Below are 18,053 nucleotides of genomic sequence, written 5' to 3'. Positions count from 1 at the left end.
AGACCACTGGATCATAATTAAAGGGTCTATCCATCAAGAATATCTAACAATTGTAAATATTTATGCCCCCAACTTGAGAGCACCCAAATATATAAATCAATTAATAACAAACATAAAGAAACTCATTGATGATTATATAATAATAGTAGGGGACTTTAACAACCCACTCACAGCAATGGACAGATTATCTAAGCAGAAGATAACCAAGGAAATAAGGGCTTTGAATGACACCCTGGACCAGATGGACTTCACAGATATATTCAGAGCATTTCATCCTAAAGCAGGAGAATACACATTCTTCTCGAGTACACATGGGACATTCTCCAGAATAGATCACATACTAGGTCACAAATCAAGCCTCAGCAAGTATGAAAAGATCAAGATTATACCAACATATTTTCAGATCACAACACTATGAAACTGGAAATTAACCACAAGAAAAATTTGGAAAGCCCTCAAATACATGAGGGTTAAAGAACATCCCACTAAAGAATGAATGAGTTAGCCAGGAAATTAAAGAAGAACTTTAAAAACTTATGGAAGCAAATGAAAATGAAAACATGACAGCTCAATACCTTTAGGATACAGCAAAAACAATCCTAAGAGGGAAGTAAACTGCAGTACAGGCCTACCTCAAGAAGCAAGAAAAATCTTCAATATACAACCTAACCTTACATCTAAAAGAACTAGAAAAGGAACAGCAAATAAAGCCTAAAGCCTGCAAAAGAAGGGAAATAATAAAGATTAAAGCAGAAATAAATTATATAGAAAAAGCTAGTAGATCACATTAATGAAACTAAGAGTTGGTTCCTCAAAAGAATTAATAAAATTGATAAATCCCTAGCCAGACTAATCAAAAAGAAAAGAGAAAGGATCCAAATAGAGAAAATTATAAATGATAGAGATCACAACCAACACCACAGAAATACCAACAATTATGAGAATACTATGAAAAACTATATGACAACAAACTGGGCAACCTGGAAGAAATAGACAAAGTCCTAGAAACATAAACTTCCAAAACTGAAACAGGAAGTAGTAGAAAACTGGAACAGACCCGTAAGCAGCAAATAAATCAGTAATAAAAAAACTCCCAACAAACAAAAGTCCTGGGCAGGATGGTTTCCCAGGAAAATTCTACTAGATATTTATTTATTTATTTATTTATTTATTTATTTATTTATTTATTTACAAATATTTTATTTATTTATTCATGACAGAGAGAGAGAGGCAGAGACACAGAGGGAAAAGCAGGCTCCCTGTGGGAAGCCCAATGTGGGACTCAATCCCAGGACCCTGGAATCACGCCCTGAGCCAAAAGCAGACACTCAACTACTGAGCCACTCATGTGTCCCTCTACTAGACATTTAAAGAAGAATTAACACCTATTCTTCTCAAACTGTTCTAAAGAATGGAAATGAAAGGAAAATTTCCAAACTCATTCTACAAAGCCAGCATCACCTTGATTCTAAAACCAAAGACCCCACTATAAAGGAGAATTACAAGCTAATATCCCTGATGAACATGGATGCAAAAATTCTCAATAAAATACTAGCACATTGAACTCAACAATACATTAAAAGAATTATTCACCATAATCAAGTGTGATTTATTCCTGCCCTGCAAGGGTGGTTCAATATTCAAAAAACAACACAACACACCCTACTAATAAAAGAAAGGATAAGAACTATATGATCCTATCAATAGATGCAGAAAAAGCATTTGACAAAATGCAGCATTCTTTCTTGATAAAAACTCTCAACAAAGTAGAGATAGAGGGAATATACCTCAGTATCATTAAAGCCATATATGAAAGACCCACAGCTAATATCCTCAATGGGGAAAAACTGAGAGCCTTTCCCCTTGCAGTCAGGAACAAGACAAGTATGTTCACTATTACTATTAACATTGTACAGGAAGTCTTTCTCTCTGTCTGCCCCCCACCCCCCACCAAAAGAAAAGAAAGAAAAAAATCAGCTTTAGAGGAGAGGCCATGTTTGTTCTGTTCAATGGCATTAGCAAGGGCCTGACACATAGTAGGTTCTACACAAATGATGTACAAACAATGAATGAATGAATGAATGAATGAATGAATGATGCTCTGATATGATCTTTGCATAAAACTATAAATTTCTTAGGCAAATTATTTTAATGTAACTAATATAAAGAATTAAAAAAATAAGTTTTAATGATGGGGCCTCTACAGAAGACTGAAGGCCTTCAGTTTCTCCATGTTCTCTGGTCAAGAGAATTTCTCTTCTTGAGAGGAAAAGCCTTGTTCTCATCTCTGCATAGTGCCCAATAGAGACAAAGGGTCTCTAAGACCATTCCTGGGGGGATGGATTAATACCAAGAACCCAAGGGTGATGTCACCTGATAAACACAATGCTGCTGAAAAGTGATGACCAGGAAAACCACACTGCAAGTCCCCGGAGCATCTAACAGGGGGGGGAAGGAAGGGTGGATAACAAGTGATCCTCACAGAAGCTGCTTTCAAGAAAGGCAGGCATGGGAGGTCTGAAGCCTTAGTGATTTGACTCATGGAGGTGACAAGTATGGAGATTATTAGAAGTTTTAAAAATCATTACTATTTTTGTGCCATCTCTTAATTTTATTCCATTGGTTGGCATATTCTGGCAAATTCCATTCCATATTTTGAGAAGAAAACTGCCCCCCCCACCACTGCTTCAAAGTATAAATATCTCCAGGGTTGCTACAGTTACACTCCTTCCTCTCTGTCTGAGTTCAGTACCCCATTTTAAAAAGATATATTCTCCTCTCTCTCATCATTTAAGAACAGTTCAAAACTAAGTTGACCATTTTTATGGGTGCGACTGCTCCTCCTTTTGTGTCCCTGAAAGAATTAAATCTGGGCAGCAAAAGAGATACTGTTTATGCTTCTAAGGTTCACAAAGTTTTTCCTTGAATGTATAATTAGAAAATTTTCAGAGTCAGATTTTAACTTCAGATTGTGAAGGGTTTTGGTGCCTATTAATTTCTCTTTGAGAGATTAAATGTATTTGTATGGTTTAACTCAAGTCTTTCTATTTGGGAATAATGAAGTTAATAATAAATAAAGTTCTGCCCCTCAAATAACTGGCAAAAAATGATGAATGTATGTTTCCTGTTTGTCTTTCTGTTGGTTATAGACTAAATCATTTACAAATGGTCAATAAATAAAAGACCATTTGAATTCCCTCATTCACTTTAATTTAAAACAAATGAACAAATTTTATTAAAAAGCTACAATTTAGCAAAATTAAGATTTAAACACTTCAGAGTCTATCTGCAAAAACAAATGTGCCAATTTCCATGACCATATAACATAATTTGGTGGTTGAAACTGGCCTTATTTGGTGAGCAGGAAGTTCTGGCCCGACATCAGACCACCCATCAGGGAAAAATTCAATTACAGAATAAAGACAAATGAGAAAAATTAAGATGCTGTTTTGAGTAGTCCAAATTATCACTTTTCTTTGGTTTAGAGGCTGCTAATGGGTAGCATTGCATGAAGTGGAAAGTTTGATGAAAGTAGAGATTGTGGCATTATTCTAAATGCTTTATTTCTTGAATTGGAAGTCCATGTAAAAGAGGATTGGAAGAGAAGGGTCAATGGGTGGCAGTGGAGGACCATTCACTATAGAAATGTAGCACTGGAAGAAGAGGGGCAGGGGAAGTTCCCTCACCTACGCTGATGAAGGTAAGAGCTATTATCTGAGCCAAGTATTTCTTACTCAGCTTTTTATTTCCAAAATGCTAGAGGAAACAACACAAGTGGCCACAGCGACAACAGGGCACAAGTTTGGCTTGCCAGAACTCAGGATTGTTGAAGCAGCAAATCCTCCTGAAGCTCTGAGGTTTGTATCATTAATTGATGACTCTTCCAGGCTCAGTGGAGCAGCTAATGAACAGCACAATCAGTGCCAAGATAAGAGGCTCTCCTGTAGGCCACCATCTTAGATCTGCAAGTTGCATTATTTGTTTTTAAGCAACAGCATAATCATAGTGAGTACACAACTGGCTACTTCTGAGATGTGTGACGTGTTAAGTGTATTTAACTATGACTTTAAACCTGTTAGGTTATCAAATTGGTTTACATCAAAATCTATTGTTTCAATAGATTTTCCATAGCCAGACAATGGCAAGCTTGTTTCAAATAATGTTGCCTACCATAATTCTACAGAAGGGCTTTGGATAGTAACTTAGAGTTTTCTGTAATGAGGTTTTAATTAACCCATGAATTTCCTATGTTGACATGAAGCTACTAGAAAGGAAAAATTGCTATGGATTGGGTAGCAAAAATAATACTACTGGTTGAACTTTCTAATTTTCATAAAAATAATTATTTGAAATTACGATTAGAAGGTCTAATAATCTAATAATCTAATTATAATTATCATTGTAGTTATATAATTTATCATTGTACAATCATAATTTTTTTACTATTTACTGTTACTATTATAATACTAATAATGTTAGTAGTACTAAAATGTACATGTGAACTGGCCAGGTAAGTCCATTCTTAATAGATATAAAGTTTATTGTTACCATTTAAATAGGAGGAATATATGCAGAAAATGAGGAACATTCTTCATGTACTAGTTTTTTATTTTTTTATTTTTTTATTTTTCATGTACTAGTTTTTATACCCACTTTTGCACATTAAATCTGGCTTTCTCCTCTTTTCGAGAAAAATCAAAGGAACCTGAAAGCATTAAAACAAATACAGAGGAATATATACCAAAGGAATAAATAAGTTTCTAAATGACAATGATAACATTGGGTTTTGTTTTGTTTTGTTTTGCTTTGCTTTGTTTTGTTTTGTTTTTGTTTTACTCTGGAAAGGATTCAAAAGTAACTCACTATCTGTCTTCAAGTCACTACATTTCTGTAAGGGTTTTACATTGAAAGAGGCTTTATATGCAAAGAAAGTTGGGTCAAGCAACACAAAGGACCACTGGGGCCTCTCTACCCCTAAGTACAATGGAAGACTGACTCAGGCCCCAACATCCTCATAAGGGTGCTTGTCAATTCCAACAGGGCTCACTCACATGGGGTCATCTTTGGGACTTAAATCCTGCCTCCACTGCATTCTTGTTGATCTACCACGTGCTGTTCTTCTACACCTCCACCCTGGTGCTGTGTTGGCCAAACACAGAACACAATCTGTTTCCTTGTTTCCACACGTGTGCATGCATGCATGCACATGCACACACTATCTACTGACAAAAGATGCTTTTGGAATTAGCAGACTTTATTGAAGATTTTGGGCAGAAAGAGAGTGGCTTATATAACAGAAACTCAAACCACTTCAGCCTGACATTTAGATGTCATAAACCCTTTGCCATGCCCTGCCAATTTCCTCACCTGCTTCTTATTTACACTCTCCCCTCTTCTCCATTTTTTTGTCTTTCCATTGTTCCAAATTTCAAATGCAGAGCAGTTTAATCCCTTTTGTTGTTCGTCTTCTGCCAACTCTTGCTGACATGGTTATACTTTTCAACTCAATCAGTTTATAAAACATTGTTTTCCAAAACACTTCCTTCGAAGGAATTCTAGCACCAGCTATTTTAAGGTATTGCTTTCCCACTCTGCTATAGTTAGAAATAAGATTAATATATTTATATGTTAAGATAACTAAATGTGAAACAGACTGCCAAGTGAGATAATGTTTAGAAGGTCCCTGAAATAGAAATGCACTAATTCATTCAAGAATATTTATGTGCTAGGTTATTCTAAAAATTGAAGATACATTCAGGAAAGAAAAGCAAAGGAAGACCTTGGTCTCATGGGGAGAAGACAATACATATGCAAATAAATTAGCATAGAGAGCATATCAAGTAGTAATGCATGTCATGAAACAAATGGAGATGGGTACTAGAGGGTAACGGGGATATGTGGGTGATATTTTACATGGGGTTCAGCAGAACTCTGCAGGAAATGAAGATGTGAGCCATGCCAATATCTGGGGGAAGATTCTGGGAAGTGGAAATAGCAAATGAAAGTTCTAGAAGCAGGAGCATAATGGTTTTGTTTTCAACGAATAGCAAGAAGTTCAGAGTGACCAAGGCAGAATAAGTGACAGATAAAATCAAAGTGTCCAATAGCCATATCACACAGAGCCTTGTAGAGTAAGATCTTAGGTTTTATTCCAAATGAGATAGAAGCCATTGAAAGATTTTCGGCAGAGGAATGTTGTGGTATGAAATTTGTTTTGATGTGGCTGCTGTGTGGAAACTAGACTGAAGGGGGTAGAGGCAGGAGTATAGAAACAGGGAGACCAGCTAAAAGATCATTGCAGTGATGTGGCAAGAGATAAGATAGTCACCTGTACCAGGTCAACAGTGACCTGGTGAAATCATGAGAAGTGATAAAAAATAAGGCTGAGATTTTTTTACTACATCAACTAGAAGGACGGAGTTACCATTTACTGCAGGAGGAGCAGGTTTGGGGAAGAAATCAAGAGTTCAGATTTAAAGATGTTAAGTTTCAGAAGTCTGGAACACCAATCAAGAGCTGTCACAAGTGGGCAACTGAATACACACTTCCAGAACTAAAAAGGAAGGTTGGAACTAGATATAGAAACCTGGGAATCACCATCATTTAGATGTTATTTAAAGCCACAGGGACTAGATGAGATCACCCAAAGTGTGGTTCTAACCACTGAGCAGATGATGTGGCCAGTATTGAATGCAATCGTCCATCATCCCACCAAATCAGACAGAAGAAGATATTCTTTAAGAACCCTTCCAGCTGTAATTCTTTAATTTGCCCTATTTTATAAGTGAAGAAATTTATGGTTGAGAGTCTGGGAGTACTTTTCTAGAGGAGATGCTGAGGAAAGGACTTGTCAGAAAGGAAATGGTTGAATTTGTGAGAGAGGGTATAATTGGTAGTATAAGTTTCTGAGGGATTAGAAAAGATCAAATCCAAAGCTCAAGTAGAGGGACTGGCTTTAGGAGTCAGAACAGCTTCTCTACTGGTAGATTTAAATAATAGAATAATATTCTATTGGATAGATTACACCATCCTTTCCCTATTGTTAAACAAACCTTCCTCCCCCACTCATTATACTGTGATAAGTGCTACAGTAGAGCTAGGTATAAAATTAACTAAAATTAATGGGAATGTATCCATTAGGATATTGCTATAACAAAGGCCAAAATAATAGCAGTTTAAACCAAGTGTAATTTATTGTGTCTTTCTCAATAGCTTTAGCATCTACAGCCTGGGGCTACTATAGCAGCTCTACACTGTTTAAGACTCAGGCTCTTTCCATCCAATTGCTTTGCCAGTCTCACATGTTGCTTCTCTTTTTATGGTTTGAGATGGCCAGTTCAGCTGTATAATAACTTCAATCAGAAGAGCAAGAGGGGAGAAAGGGGAAAAGGAGGACATGAACAATCCTTTAAAGAACCAGGAAGTGGCTCAGAGTACTAGGGTCACACAGCATTGATCAGGACTTTGTTATACAGCCCCAGTAGGGAGACCAGAGACGTAACCTTCAGCTGATTGGTTATGTGTGCAGCTCCATTCAGGATAGTGCTGCTGAAGGAGGAAGTATTCATATCAGCCTGAGCGAAAGAAGAAGTCCAAGAAGTATTTGAAAGACTGAAGTTTGAGCTGAGAATTTATTTTGAAAATACAGCTTTGGATTTAAACAGTATTTTATTAATGACAAGTGATTTCAAGACAGTGATTTTTCGATATCCATAGCAGTCCTGTTAGGTAATCTGGGCAAATGTGATGATTCCTGTATCACAAATTAGGAAACAGAGACTTGGGTTAAATGACTGGATGGAAGTTGTATGTCTAATGCATGATCCTAAAATAAACCTATGTTTTCTGACTTCTCAAATCCAATGCTATGGCAGAGAACAGACCAAGATCTGACTCATACCCAAATAAAATGGTACTTAAGCAGAATTATATCTTATCTCCAGAGATCTTCTCTATTTGGGAACTTTTAGTTGCTTCAGCAATGTGGCTTCCAAAACAACAGTTTATAAGAGTAAGTAGAATGATGATAGGAGAAATATAAATAAATTTCTATCTTTTTGAGTTTAATTCGTACTGGGAAAACATCCAGACTTTTCCAAATGGTTTGTCTTAGGAGAGGAAGAAGGAGATCGGGGCATCCAAGAGGTCCTGGTGATGCGTCATCGGATAGGTGCCCTGGCTGCTTGTTTCTGTTCAGTGTGGGTCACTTCATTTGCACAGATGACTCTTGCTGCCAACCTCTGCCCTCCAGGGAGGCTGGGACTATGGGTACCAATGTGTGAGTTTTGCTTTCACACCCTCCAAAACCACAGACTCAGTGGCAGCTGCTATGTGCAATATAGCAGTGGCTCTGAACGCCTTTCTTAAACTCTTTATTTCAGTAGTATCTTGCATCCTAAAAACCTTGCAGACAAGAGAGCTTTTTTCAGCAGCCATCATTTATGCTCTGACATTGAGGTGGGGTTTCAGCATGCAGAGCTCCTACGTTATTATGGGGTCCTCATTTCATATTACACATCAGTGCATGGGTAGCCTTCCAAAACCCGCACTTAGCATCTATTATGAGTATTATCGCTTTGAGAACAAAATACAAATTTTTACCCAGTTTCGTGATTCTTTTTGTAATAATTAAAAGAATGATATCCAAATCTATATTTTGATGTGCATTGCCTCAGCTTCTTTAGAAGAATATACAATAACCTTACTTCTGGAACTCGAATTCTTCTGCGTTTCTTCATCTTATGCTTAAATTTTACATTTTTAAAAAGTCTTTTCTTTGTGATATGATGTATATTCGAGGACATTTATTCAAATGGTTAGATAGATTCGTGAAAATGGATTCAAAATCTAGCAAAATGTGATCAATGCTATAATTAATTAGTGACTGAGAAGTAATGGAGAAGATGGTGAGGAAAGAGAGAGTGTAAGACTGAGTAACAGATGGACTGGATGGGTGATGGGCATTAAGGAGAGTACTTGTTATGAGAAGCACTGAGTGTTGCATGTAAGCGATGAGTTGCGAAATTTGACTCCTAAAACCAATGTTGGACCTTAGGTTAACTAGAATTTAAATAAAAATTAAAATAAATGTATTTATGTACATTTATTTAGTCTGAGTAACAGTCAGAACATCTTTTCATCTAACACCCTGTAGAGTTAAGAAAGAACATACCACATACTTCTAGAGTGGACTTTCCTTTTACTCAGAATAATTTTTGCATTATGGTAACAACTTCTGCCTAAACTCTCTTTGCACCTCTGCTTTTTTTCTTCTTCCTTAAGAGAGGGATGTGGTATATTTTCACAGGGGGGAAGAGCTGCCTATGTATCAGTGCCCCGCCACCCACATACAAAGAAACTTAAAGGAAACTCTATGGGCATTCCTTAAGTTTTGTTCTAACCAAGGGATATGATGGGAAGGGAGACAATTCTAATCTAGAAGAAGCATGAGTTTCCTGTCAAAAGAACTTGAAATCAAATGAAGGCTTTCCATCTGCTGCAAAAGGCTCCTCATTTCCGTGTGGGTATGTTTTTCCTCCCCTTCACTTCGGTGTCACACTCCAGGGACTGCTGTGGTCATTATCACCATCATCATCATTTTGAGACATGCAAGACTTCACAGATCCCTTGATCTTTATACCTTGTCCCCAAGGGAGGATATGGTTTTCCTCCTTTCCAACATTGGCCAGCTTTCCTCCCGAGGTAATAAATAAGGTCACAAGACTGGTCAGCAGCTGCTCTCTCTCTATTTGTCACAACTAGTTGGGTTCTTTCTTCTGCCCCATTTGGCTTGAGACCTTCACTCACCTCTCACTTCCTTTCTTATCGAACTTCACTGCCTCAAAATTCTCTTGGCCAATATGGAGAGTCTCCCAGATTCTATAGGATTTACTGTTTCTGACTCAAAGTTTAGAAGAAAATAAGTGATTTTTTTTTCACATGAAATTTGCTAAAGATAGTGACAATAAAAGTATTTTTCAGGAAAGTGAAAAAATTTTTGGAAACTTCATTCCTTTTTCATCATTTATCCATTTTCTAGTGATTTTTAATAAACCATGAGACCTAATTTTTTAAAGCAGTTAACCAATTAATTATGTCTTACATCTGGAAATAAGAGTATTTGGTTTGATTACCAAATGCCACATGTAGGTCAGCTGAGTTAGCACTTACTGGGATTATAAAAATTACCAATTCATGATTTTGTGTTATTATCCAAATATAGCTCTTAAGATTTCTGCTTAGGAAGAAAATACCATATGATTTCACTTATATGTGGAATCTAAAAAAACAAAACAAATGAACAAACAAATAAAAATCAGAAACAGACACATAAATAGAACAAACTGGAGGTTGCCAGAGGGAAGGGTGTGGGGGGGATGGGTGAAATAGGTGAAGGGGATTAGAATGTACAAATTTCCAGTTATAAAGTAAATAAGTCACAGAGATGAGAAGTACAGCAGAGGAAATGTGGTCAATTAAAAAAAGAGAATTCTCCTTGGTTAATAGGTCAGTGATAGCTTATAACTTTCTACATATTTATGTATATGTACCTAATAGCTATAAATGGAAATTTTTTTCATTTAATATATGAATAGTGTTAATCACATAAGGTTATTTTAACCTCTGTTGCAGTCTTATATTTTATTCATTCCTATATTTTCCTAAATTTAACTTACCATCTTAAAGTTTGGCCTCTCAGAAGTATTTTTCAATGATTTATATATATATATATATATATATATTTGATATATAAATCATATATATATTTCCATATACATTTACATATATAGCTGGTTTGAAGACCGCAGGTAATTGATGTTCTTTGCAGCCTGTGTCTGATGCTGTCTCAGATGCAGTCTTTCCACGGCCATTGTATCATGTCAACTAGGACTCAGCTCCAACATTATCTGCTCAGGGAGGCTTTCCCTCTGCATCCATCTAAAGGAGTCTCTGGTCCCCTGCCTCCATGTGCTCTTTGGTATCATTCTGATTTATTTTCCTCATCTCAACTTCTTTCTGATAGTATCTTGCTTCTGGTTATTTATTGACAGTTCTCAACTACAGTGTAAGCTCCATTTAACTATCTGTTTTGTCATCACTATGTCCTCTGTTCCTATAATGATGCCTGGCACCAAAGAGGTGTGAAGGAAGAAATAAGTATTGAATGAATATGTGTTCTAAGTTGCTGCTGAGGGCAAGGTCACAGAGAAAAGCCATAGGACTGGTACAAAATTTGAAGGAAGGGGACCTTTCCCAGGTTAATGATATTGGATAACTCTTTATAAGCCACACTGTTCTGCACCACAAGGGCAAAGTAGTTTCCTGTCCTATTTGTAATCACAGCTTTTAAAGAAAATGGAAGACTAATTAAAATTGTATGCCTGAAAAGACATGCAGAAAATCATTTTTAAAAGAACAATTTTTAAAAAGAGAAGGAGAAAATGGGAAGGGAAGTGGTATTGCTGAAATGGTCAAGGAGTTGACATATGTATTTTAAGGACAGTGTAAATTATTATTATTTTTTTTGGTAAAGATTATTTTTATTCTTTGAACTCTCACTGGGAGAAATTTCATTTTGAAGCAGATTCTCACAAATCATAATTTAGAACCTACATACAGAAAGACCTTTCTCTTTCCTTGGTCAGGTCCACATAACTCTTTGGAGGGTTGGGAAAACCTTCACACTTGGTCATGGCTCTGTTTCTTCCTTCCCTGTTGCTTTCCCAGTGGCACTGCCCTCTTCCTGGGCCAGCAGATGGCCATGGGGAGCAGGGAAATAACACGTGGGGAGCAGAACAAGCACTGAGCTTAGCTGCACTTGTTCCAAGTATCAAGGAAGTCAGAGAAGACTAGAATCCAGCCTGAAGGAGGGCTAGAAACCAGAGAAAGTTAGCAGGAGACTATACCTTCTTTTTGTTTTTAGCTTTTTATTCAAGGGTAATATTCTCAGAGAAAGTTCACAAGTCCAAAGCATCTACCAAGGTGAACTTTTACAACCCGAGCACCCCTGTGTACCAGATCTGGAAACAGAACATGACCAGCACCGTAGAAGCTCTCCTTGTGGCCCCTGCCTGTCACTAACCCTCCTCACCAAGGAGAACCACTCTCCTGTTTTGCTTGGTTTTATACTTGATATAAATGGAATTATGTAAGATGCATGATTTGGTGTCTGGCTTCTTTCATTCTCTATCATGTTTATGAGATTCAGCCACATTTGTCATGCATTGTGTTTGTTCATTCCTGCTGCTGTGCAGTGTTCTGTTGATGAACACAGCACAACCCATTCATTCTGCTGCTGACAGGCAATTGAATAGTTTTCCTTCTTGAAGAAGGAGGTGGGAACTATTCTGAAAAGTCTGTTATAAACATCCTGATATATCTCTTTTGATGACAGTATGCACATACACACATACATTCCTGTTGGAGATAGAGCTAGGAGCAGAATTTCTGGGTCATAGGGTGTGCATATGTTCAGATTTCGTACATAAGCCAGTTTCCAGAGTGGTTACAAGGACTTACACTCACACTAGCAATGCATGAGAGTTTCAGTTCCTCAACCTCCTCACCAATATTTGGCATTTTCTGGTGGTTTTTTTTGTTTTTAATCCATGTTTAGCCATACCAGTGGATATCTACTGAATGTGATTTAATTTATATTTCCTTGAGGTTACCTTGTTCTTATGTGCTCCAGTTACAAAGTTTTGGTATCATGTCTGATGCTGAAGCCAGGAGTGAGCTACCCAGGGGCTCACATACAGAATGAGACACGAGACCAAATTCATTCTAAGACAAAAAGGTTAAAGGTTCTTGGGTTCAGAATCAAAGAGAAAAAATAAAAGCGGGCAGTAAGGTTACTTTTGAATCAACTTCACTTTCCCCCAGCAGTTCATCAAAGTTAGAACCCATCTTTTCAGATAGAATAACTCTCTATTCTATTCAAGAAAAATAAGAGTATATTAAAAAAAAAAAGACTGAAGCCTTTACTAGAGAAATGATTGCATAAATACTAGACTATAAAATTCAGAAGAATAATTACATGATGGACAGATTTATACAGACCTGGTCCTCATACTTACAACCATTCTAAAGGACAGTGAGAACAAGAACCCAGATACTCACAAATTAATATCCTTGATAAGTCTCAGAAATCACAAGTCTCATTAACATCTCTCCCAGAGAACTATTTTTGGTAAGGTGAACAGATGTTGGGGGAAAAAATCACCACTACTAGTTTCTTCCTGACTTTCTCTTTTGCTAAGGCATCAAATTGTGGGGTGAACTCATTTAGGTAAACCAGATGGAAACACAGAGCAGTGTAGCTAAAGTCTTGGGGCTACTCAAAGAATCATGACATTTGTTTCCTGGTTCTTCAAGACAAGCAGCAGGGCTTGATTTTGTGTCTTTATAATGGTCCTGCCTCAGAAGGCACAGGCCTGTCAAAAGTCTCTTCACTTTAAAAATCCACTGAAGTACTACAATTACATAAAATTTTTCCATGGGTGAAGCTGGGTAAAGCATACACATGACCTCTTTATTTTGGTAACTTCTTGTAAATTATAGGTATTTCAAAATAAAATTTAAACATCTTAAATATCTGTCTTCTAAGACGGAGAATCCATAAAAAAAATAAATTTCTTTGGATTTCAAACAGATATAAAAATGTCCTGTAATTTTAACAGCAATCACATGTATTCCTTTAGGTTACACATAGTAGAGAAACTCCTGTCCGAAGTGCCTATTAAAAGATTTTTACACGAGTTGGAAGCATTGGCATACTAAGCTGTGATACTGGGGCACGACATCTCAAGTACTCTGTTTAAATGATGGATATATGGTAGTGATTTTCACTGCTTTATTTCTCCAACATGAAATTGCCACTTAGCTTTCATAAAAATTTTAATGAAAAAATAAGAACATAATCAAATAGTCTGCAAACAAATCAGCAAACTAGTTGGATGTAGTGGCTTGCGTTAGGTCAACTATGTTAGCCTCACATAAGAAAGATAAATAAATAGAATTATTTCTGAACTCCCACGAGATGCTTCTTGAACAGGAAAATATAACCAAATTATTCATCCACCCCCTTTAGCTTCTAAATTATTCCCAATTTTAGTTCTTCAGACTTAACTTTAAAAAACAGATGACCAGATTTATAATTGTGAGATGGAAAGCAATTAAACACTTAACAATTTGAATTGCTTTAATTAAAATTGAGAATAAAATAATGAAGATTATGCACTTCGATTTCACTATGACCACTCTATGAGAGAGTTTTCTTTTTATAAGCTAGGAAGAAAAAGAAAACTTTGGAGAAATTAATTATGCTTTACTTATTTTTAGCACATTAGTTTTCCTTCAGGGAAAGTCTGCTATGAGTTTCTTTGTAGAGCTTGCTTTCCTAGAGACTCTCACACATCTTTTTTTCTTTTTTTTTCACCAACAGATACTTGTCTTCGGTGAGGAAAGGCAAAAAGCAAACAAACAAAGAATGAGTGATTAAGTAAATGCCTAGCTGTAGATAAGCACCTCATAAAAAGTGATAAATATACCAGACATCAGGATGATTTAGTGGAAATGTTATGCATATTATAAAACATATGTGAATTTATCCATAGGATAAAAGAGAGTGACAGAAAGCTAAATATTCCCACCAGGTAAATAATACATGTGAAGTTGGATAATGCAAACAAATTCTAAATATGCATAAAACATAACCAACTAAATACATATTTACCTAAGAGGTCCCATAGAAATTTATACTACTCTCTAATATTCATATAATATTAGTATGGAACATATTAAAGGGCATTTGGTCACACATACCAAACATGCAAAGACTATGATGAGTGTTATATATCAGCTAATGTTAGCTTTTCACAAAGGAATGTGAGACCCCAAGAGAGGTAATTAGACATTATGGTAGAAGGAGGTGACTGGAGCATTATCTTACAAAGGAAGTGATATTTGTGGCAATATGATAAAGTTATGAACACGCTTGCTCTCAGAGTCGAACAATAAGAACTTCAATCAATACAGCAACCTTGAAGCTACTGACCAAAGCAATTATTTTTAGGGGAGGCTGAAAGAACCGCAATGTGCACATAAGGTCACTTTCGTTAGAAGAAACTTGGATTTCTTTCCTTTGAATGCTGCTTAAAATTAACTTTAAGGCTCACTTACTCTTTTATTCATTCATTCACTTATTTGTTCATTGAACAGCAATGAACAAAATGACAGAAATCCTTGTACTTACAAGGACAGTAAACAAGTGGATAGTAAGACATATAATATGTCAGATGTGGAAAATACAGCAGGAGGGAAAGTGGAAAAGGAATGGTTTGCAGTTAAAATAAGGTCAAGGAAACTGACCTGGGTGAGACAAATGGAAGAGGAGGGAGTCATGCAGCTATCTTGGGGAGTAATGTTCTAGGTAGAAGGAGCAGCAACTGTGAAGACCTTGTGATGGTGACAAACTTGATGTGTTTGAGGAAGAGCATTGGAGGCCAGTAGGGCTGGAGTAGAATGAGAAGCAGAAATGTAGAAGAGGACAGAAGGGTGGTGCTTATGTGGCATAGGCCACTTGAAAGGCTTCAGCTTTCACCCGAGCTAGAGGAACACGTTGTCTCATGGAAGAAAGGCAGCTGGGCTTTGGGGTGAGGGGTGTGTGGAGCAATGTAGCTGGAGGGAAAAATTAGGGAGGAGAGCAGCAGAGATCATGGCTGGTTAATCTGGTTTTCTTCTGCTTGAAAGCTTATCAATTATCCCTAAATCTGCCTTCATGGGGATGAGTGAAATAATAAACTAGGGATCCAGTTAGGAGATGTGAGTTCTGTTCCCAGCCAGGACACTGATACCCCTCCACTACTACCCTGCCACCAGGCATTCTTCGGCTCCTCCATTTTTGTGCAGTAGAATATTGCAGGCAGGTGGACTTTTTCTCTTTCCCCTTGTGGCTTTTTAATGACCTCCCACACAGAAACATTAGCAGACAGCAAGCAAATACACTACACACGCCGCATTTCTTCACCCAGGCACACCAGCAGATTTTCTATTGATGAAATAGAATTTAAAGATAGTCTTTATTTTGTGGAAGCTGGATTGCTGTGCACTTTCACTCCCTCTGCTGGTTGTGAGGAATGTGGAAAAGCACAAGTCTTCCATCGTTCTGCTAGAAGAGATCCAGAGCTACCCGCCAGATGTAGGTTTTACTGAGGTTTAAGCCAGAGGAGAAAGAAAGTCAAGGAAGTAGTGTGCATTTAGGCAGACAACCACACGAAGGAAAGATTCGTTCTCTGCCTTGCTCATGAAAGAGCTGCAGAATCATGAGGAGCCTCAGGGCTCCAGCAACTTGGGACAGAAGCAGGGCTTGTAGAAGTGCCCTCAGTGCTCATCATAAGTAAAAAGACTTCATGGATAGTGAGATTGTGCTGTTAACAAAGAGTTAATGTAGCTTTATCTGGAGCACCCATTTCTTGTGATCTGGTCCTAATTTCAAGATAATAACTGTTGTGGGGAGGTGCTTATCTTAATGTTCATTTTTAATATGTCAATAGGGCAATCAAAGTCTAGTTGAAAGTCATTTCAATTATTCTCTGAACTCATTTAATGACCAGTCTGATTGGATTTTTAAAATGTAGTTCCGTAAAAATAGAGTCTTCATTAAAGTTTTTCTTGGGTTTTAATGCCTTCCCTCTGTGAGACCAGAAGAAAGTTATCACCACTAGCAAAGCATTTATTTTCAAGTCTTGTGTGTGCCTGGTGTGACCTGAGCGCCTGTGCCAAGTTAAATAAAAGAAGCTTGGACATGGTTTGTGAAGAAATTAACTTGTATACTTATTGTTTTAATAGGTCAGACATTTCCTACTCCCTCATATCCAATGACTTCCACCAAAAATAAAAGCTGCCGATCCATTTAACACACATCACATTTCCTGGAAAAGCCACGAATACAAGACCTACATTAGTCAGGGTCTTTGCGCAGTATTTGTAGGCTCTGCTTATCTTTGGAGGAGGCAGAGGGCTGGAGGAGCTCCAACCTCCATCCTCCTTCCTGCAGGTGAAACAGGAGTCGTGTTGATGAAGGTAGTAGCGGAGAAGAAAATGCTTGGCCCTCATTTCTTGTGAGCACTGCTGGCCACAGGAGTGATGACGTTGGTCTTGTAAGTCAGTCACATGGTATGTTTGCCTTCTTCCTTGTATGACAGTTATTTATATACTTTGCTTATTGAACTTCTTGATAGTAAACTCATCAAGGTCTGATACAATGTCTTATTCTTTACAGCACCTAGTATGTACTAGTTTCCCAGAAGAGATTGTTGAATAACTAAAGAGTTATTTACTAGATTCTGAATAAACTATTCTATAAATAGTTATATTTGTTAAGCATTTATAGTATGTTATGGACTGTGCTCAGCTTTGTAAATACTTTCTCACTTATTCTGTATAGATGGATGAAGTAGGTCCCAGTTATTTATCTCCATTTCACAGATGAGAAATTACTTGCTCAAAGTTACCTAGCTAAGCATTGTGCCCCAACCCATTTACATCATCTTTGCATATTGTCTTTATGAAATGACATGGCCCTTTGGAGCAGTGGTAATGGGAAAATGGGGTCTCATTCTACAAACCTGAAACTATTTTAAGCTCCCTTCCCAAAACAGAACAATCAAGGACCATATTAGCTATTAAAGTATTAATATCTTTGGATTTATAGGGATCCAAATATCTAGAAGATATTTGAAGAGACTACAACATTTTCATTCATTTAATTAAAATATCTTGCTGTAAAGTGCTGCAGATACAGACATGGTAGAGACACTTCAACTATAATGAGTCAATCATTAGAATTGAAATCCAGTATGCTAAGGGCATGGTTAGATGTGTGAGAAATGCACCACAGCAGCTCAGACAAAGCAGCACAAAACTCTACCTGAGTCTCGGCCTTCTCTGGGAAGAGGACATTTGAGAGGTGTTTCAAAGTGCAGCTGAAAAGGAAGGGGGGGAGCAGAGGCACATTGTCAGGGGGCTAGCATGGGGAAGAGTGAACATGTGTC

This window comes from Canis lupus, chromosome 12 (genome assembly GCF_011100685.1).
Source record: "Canis lupus familiaris isolate Mischka breed German Shepherd chromosome 12, alternate assembly UU_Cfam_GSD_1.0, whole genome shotgun sequence".
Taxonomy (NCBI): domain Eukaryota; kingdom Metazoa; phylum Chordata; class Mammalia; order Carnivora; family Canidae; genus Canis; species Canis lupus.
Note: the sequence above shows the minus strand (reverse complement) of the source record.